Source organism: Vipera ursinii (genome assembly GCF_947247035.1).
Source record: "Vipera ursinii genome assembly, chromosome: Z".
NCBI classification, from domain to species: Eukaryota; Metazoa; Chordata; class Lepidosauria; order Squamata; family Viperidae; genus Vipera; species Vipera ursinii.
The window spans coordinates 44040657-44046784 of NC_139517.1; the positions used below are offsets into that span (position 1 = coordinate 44040657).

The 6128-nt window shown below is 43.4% G+C and overlaps 1 pseudogene across 1 annotated transcript; it reads left to right on the plus strand.

Moving 5' to 3' along the window:
* The first annotated feature begins 4397 nt into the window (after positions 1-4397).
* Positions 4398-5737, plus strand: LOC310648416 (nucleosome assembly protein 1-like 1; annotated as a pseudogene). Its single transcript has one exon. The product of its transcript is annotated as a nucleosome assembly protein 1-like 1 (transcript).
* The last annotated feature ends 391 nt before the right edge of the window (positions 5738-6128 follow it).

A 6128-nucleotide genomic window follows, 5' to 3' on the forward strand; every position in this document is an offset into this window, starting at 1 on the left:
ATGTTAAGGTGGTCCATTTTTATGTAAGCCTACAGCTACTGTACATGCTGGTTCACAAATCTGGCAAAGACATGGGCCACACAGATGGTCTTAGCAGGTTGCCATTGCCTCAGGTGGAGCCAGATCCGTCTCTAGCAACTCGCATTTTGTCAATTCAGGATTTGCCTGAGTTTCCACTCCATGCTGAGGATGTGGCTGCAGAAACTGCTGCAGACAAGGTTTTAAGTAGAGTTTTGGCATGGATTCACACTGGGTGGCTTGAAAATAACCCTGGACCTGAGTTCCAGAGCTACTTCACATGTAGACACAAGCATTCAGCTCACAAAGGCTGCATTTTATGGGGGAGCAGGGTTATTGTCCCCAGTTCATTAAGGCACCGTGTTCTTCAGTCTCTGCATCAGGGACATCGGGGCATAGTCTGGATGAAGGCATTGGCACGAAGCTACCTATGGTGGCCAGGGTTAGATAAAGCTATCAAGGCCCAAGTACACGGGTGTTACATGTGTCAACAGTCCAGACCTGAAATGCCACATGTTCCTGTCCATAGATGGGAGGAAACTCATACACTGTGGTCAAGGATTCACATTGACTTTGCTGGGTCCTTTCAGGAACAGCTATTTTTGATAGTGGTCAACAGCCACTCTAAATGTTTGGAAGTAATTCCTATTGCAACTATGACTACTGCTAGGACCATCCAGGTGCTTAGAAAGCTTTTTGCCACTCACGGGCTGCCGGATGTCGTAGTCTTGGACAACGGGGCCCAGTTCACAGCGGCAGAGTTTCAAGCCTTCTTGAGGACTAACCTTATAAGGCATGCAACATCGGCTCCCTTTCACCCCTCGACTAACGGGCAGGCCGAACGCATAGTGCGCACAACGAAGGAGTCACCAAAGCGCATAGTGACTGGAGATTGGCACCATAGGCTGGCTGATTTCTTGCTTTGCCAGCACACTACGCCTTGCAAAGCAAAGGGAGAGAACCCAGCAGAACTACGCTAGGGGAGAAGGCTCATCACAAAACTGGACAGGTTACATCCTGACTGGGTGGCAGCAAACACCTCTTGCCCAAAGGCTCCAAGTGGGTTGCAAGTGGGTGATTGGGTGTGGGCCCAGAACTATGGGCATGGGAACTTGTGAGTGCCCGGAAAAATTATCAAAATCTTTTTTTTTATTTAAAAAGTTTTACAATACATTTTGACTTTAATCCCCCCCTCCCCCACCCCTATCTAGCCCTCCCTATCCCTCTCCCCCATTCCCTCCTCCCCCCCAACTTCCCAGAGCTAAATACAGGGTATAAAATCGAAAAACAAACGTAAGCACCCCTATGTTATCAACAATAAACTATTAATTCTATCTCCCTCTAGCTCATATAAAATGAATACAAACAATATTAATATTACAAATAAAGTAAAAAAGAAAAAGAGGAAAACAGAAAAAGAGCTTTACTCAGAATAGATTTTCTTAATCCCAGTCCTTATTCATATTAATTTAAAAAAAAAAAGAAAAAAAAACTTTCACCTACTATTTGCATTCTCCCACCTTTCTCTAATTTCTAAACAAATTCTCAGTTACGCGCCAAAAGCGCCTATCTCTGTTAACCTTAATAATCTCCAACCAAACTAAACTATGATCAAAAATAGTTCTTGCATGTATCACGCCAAATGTCTCGCAGTGTTCAACATATACTTTTAGTCCATAACCCTAATAAACTTTTCTAGCAAACAAATAACATCAATCTTAAATTGTGTTAAATATTAAAAAAAACTTTCTTTCTCCTCTATGATAAATTTAATCCATTGACATTCTAATTTAAAAATTTAATCACCAATCTTAACGCTCCAAAGCTTTTGGAGCACGTCTGTCATGACCCCCAAAACTTCTTTAGACCGCGCCCCTCCCACATCTTCACTGTAAGTACGCTTTGAAGATTCCATAACTTTCTGCTGGTCTTGCTCTTGCTCTCGTCTCGCTCTTCTTAGGGCGGCACGCGTCATCTTCTGGCCTCCTGCAACAACCGATGAGACTGTGACTTGATCCCCTCCAACACCATTGTCCTCTGTCTGTCTATCTGCAACATCTTGAAGCTTTCCCTCGCCGTATCCCTTTACAGCTTCCAAAAATGATAGGGGGGTTGCTTTTAACACATTGCTATAAAAATCACGTGCCTGAGCCACAGTAACCAGACGATGTCTTTTACCTTCGTGCGTCACCACCAGTCCAACTGGAATCTCCCATCTAAACTTAATATCACATTTCTTAAGTTCCTGTACTAGAAATGCAAAATCTTTCCTTCTCCTTAGGATCTTCGGAGGAATCTCTTTTAAAACCAAGACTTCTTGCTCAGCCACTACCAATTTAGTATCATAAGCAGCTTGAATGACTTCATCTCTAATTACTCTCTTTGTAAAATAGACCACCACATCTCTGGGTAACTTCCTCTGTCTTGCAATCCATGAATTTACACGAAAAATTTTGTCCATATTTCCCTCAATTTCAGATGCTGGCTGGCCCAGTACCCCTTCCAGAGCCTCAGAAATCAGCTGCTTTAAATCTTCTTTACAATTCTCCTTTAAACCCCTGATTCTAATAGCATACTGCATCTGATGATACTGAACAAGGCTCAATTCTCCGTCCATTTTATCCCTTATATTTTCATTTTCTAATACCTTTGCTTCTAATATAGAGTTCTTTTGACTGAGATCCTCCACTTTTACATCCAGCTGTTGCACACATTCAGCTACAGATTCAATCATAGACAACATGTCCACCCTCATTGCTCTAAACTTCTCTTCCATCTTCTTCTCCAATTTCTCCATTTTCTCCTCCATTTTCTCCTCCAGCTTTTCCAACTTTTCATCCATCATGTCAGACATCAATTGTGAATGCTTTCCAAGAGCATCTTGTAAATCCTTAAGCGTCAATACCGGAGGAGATGCAGGAGGAAGCAAAGCTTGCAATGAGGTCTGTTGCACCAGGGAAGACCCCGCATTCCGAAGAGCTTTAGAAGTTTTAGCCGCCATCTTCCCCCACTTTCACTTATTGCGCACTTTCACTTTAAAGCTATAAAATCCATTGAGCTAGAGAGTAAAGATAAAAGTCCACATCACCTTGACCTCCTGTACCGCTCTGCCTGCATCTTGATAATCAAAAGTATTTCCTTTTGGCAGGGGTGGTTGCTAACGCCTGACTCTGCTCCAAAAATCCCAGAGCAGGGGCGCTGCGCAGCTCAGAGCAACCCAGGCTTCGGGGGGGCTCATCCTTCAGCCGCCCAAACTCTCAGCTCAGGCGGCCCCGGAGAGCTCAACCCCTACCTGGGGCCTCACCCCCTCCTCTTCTCCTGAGGAGGGGGCTTCAAATCCATCTAAACAGCTGATCGGCGCTGTTTACGATGGAAAAACACAGCTGCGGAGCGGGCAGCCCGAAAATGGCTGTCTTTGGCGTCACGTCGCCACCGGAAGTCCAGAATTATCAAAATCTTGTGCCCTCTTTCGTATGAGGTGGCTCTGGATGCGGGGGCAAGTCGTTCGCCGCCATATTGATCAGCTGCGGAAGCGGTTTGCAGAACAGCCACAAAGCGAGGACCTCATGACGGGTCCACTCCTAGAGCCAAAAACTGGCAACTCAACAGAGCAGTTCACACGTTCTGAGGACTCTTGCAGTCAGAACAATGGGGAGGTGGTCATAGACGGACACAGCCTGGGAGTGCAACATGGGTCCCCTGACAGGGAAAGTCAACCTGAACGAGACAACCACTGTGCTAACTCTGCGTCTTCATTGGGCTTTGGTCTGGGCTGACCTGGAATAGCCAGCCAAAGGGACTCGAGTCAATCCGACTGTCGTGAACTCATGAGTTCTGGTCTACCCAGCCCGGCAGGCAAGCTGGTGGACCGGGAATTGCCTGGATCCCCCAGGCGGTCTGCAAGGTCGTGCAGACCACCACATTTGCAAGACTTTGTTCTCAAATAATATTAAGAATGTGTATACATTCTGGAGGGGAGGGGTGTAATGTATTGGGATTTTACTTGAACTGCTTTCACGTGTCTTTTGAATGCTGCTTAAGGTTGCTCAATTGAGTTGTCTGCATAATGGTTGCTGGCTAACCAGACATGCAGTCTCCAAGAAGCTCATTGGATGATTTGGGGTGGCAATGGGTTCCTTTAAACCTATTGGCTGCCACCTAGTGGCCAACCGTATAAGTAGCTGCGCAGAAGCCTCTGACTCAGTTCTGTTCCTGTTTGCCTCAATAAAGCAATGTTCCTGTTTTCAACCTCTCGTCTCGCTTCCTGCTTCCAATGAACTCACTACATAACAGTAAGATAAACACGTAGGCAAAAATTAGCTGAGTCTTAGAGTGGGAAAAGGAAGACGACAAACTATAAAAAAAAACCGGCGGCTGCGAGACGCTTCTTCCTCAATCCTGAGTCACTGTGAGACCCGGCCTCACGCAGAGGTTTGCTGAGGTCTGGAAATATGGCAGACATTGACAATAAAGAACAGGCTGAGCTTGACCCGCAAGATATGGAAGACGTTGAAGAAGTAGAAGAAGAAGAATCTGGTGAGGATGCTAACAGTAAAGCATGCCAACTAACTGTACAAATGATGCAGAATCCTCAGATTCTTGCAGCCCTCCAGGAAAGGCTTGATGGCTTGGTGGGAACGCCTACAGGATATATAGAAAGCTTGCCTAAAGTAGTTAAGAGATGAGTAAATGCACTCAAGAATCTTCAAGTTAACTGTGCAAAGATAGAAGCAAAGTTTTATGAAGAAGTTTATCAGCCCTTATTTGACAAGAGAAGTGAAATAATCAATGCTGTTTATGAACCTACTGAAGAAGAATGTGAATGGAAAACAGACACAGAAGAAGAAATTTCAGAAATGAAAGAGAAGGCCAAGGTTGAAGAGGAGAAAAAAGATCAAGAAAAACATGATCCTAAAGGAATTCCTGAATTTTGGCTGACGGTATTCAAGAATGTCGATTTACTCAGTGATATGGTTCAGGAACATGATGAACCTATCCTGAAGCATTTAAAAGATATTAAAGTGAAGTTTTCAGAAGCTGGAGAACCTATGACTTTTACTTTAGAATTCCACTTTGAACCTAATGAATTTTTCACAAATGAAGTAGTAACAAAAACATACAGAATGAGGTCAGAACCTGATGATTCTGATCCTTTCTCCTTCGATGGACCAGAAATTATGGGTTGCACAGGGTGCCAAATAGACTGGAAAAAGGGGGAAAATGTTACTTTGAAAACTATAAAGAAGAAACAAAAGCACAAGGGGCGTAGAACAGTTAGAACAGTGACAAAAACAGTTTCCAACGATTCCTTCTTCAATTTTTTCAGTCCTCCAGAAGTTCCTGAAAGTGGAGACTTGGATGATGATGCTGAAGCAATTCTTGCAGCTGATTTTGAAATTGGCCATTTTCTACGGGAGCGCATAGTTCCACGATCAGTATTGTATTTTACAGGAGAAGCCATTGAAGATGATGATGATGATTATGATGAAGAAGGTGAGGAAGCTGATGATGAGGAAGGGGAGGAAGAAGCAGATGAAGAAAATGATCCAGATTATGATCCAAAGAAGGATCAAAACCCAGCAGAATGCAAGCAGCAGTGAAACAGTGTGTATGTGGCCTTGAGGATTATCTGCACTGTAATAGCCTAAATACAACTATTAGTTACTTACAGCCTTATGTTTTGTATCTTGGTAGAATTAAGTAAACTTTTTTGTTAAAACAAACTGACAGAACCGGTTTAAAATGTAGGTTCCTTGTACCTAGCATTTTAATAGTACTTTCTGCCGATATGTAGAAGGCAGTAAATCCTAAAGCATGAATTGTTAATTCATTGCTATATATAGTTTGGTTCTAGTGAAGTCTGTTGTCATGTAGCTATTAGACTGCAGCTGTGAAGATATCAGAACTCTTGACGGAGACCACTATTTGTTTAGAAAAGATCCTTTCCCAGAGAACCAACCAAAGTATTTTTGGCCCAATAGTTTAAATGGGTTTAAGTCTGCTTGCACTGGCTGTGCCTTCATTGTCATAGAAATAGCAGTGACTTGTACTAATTAGGAAATGACATATGTTTCAAATTTCATAACTTCCATATAAACTGTTAATTTCCA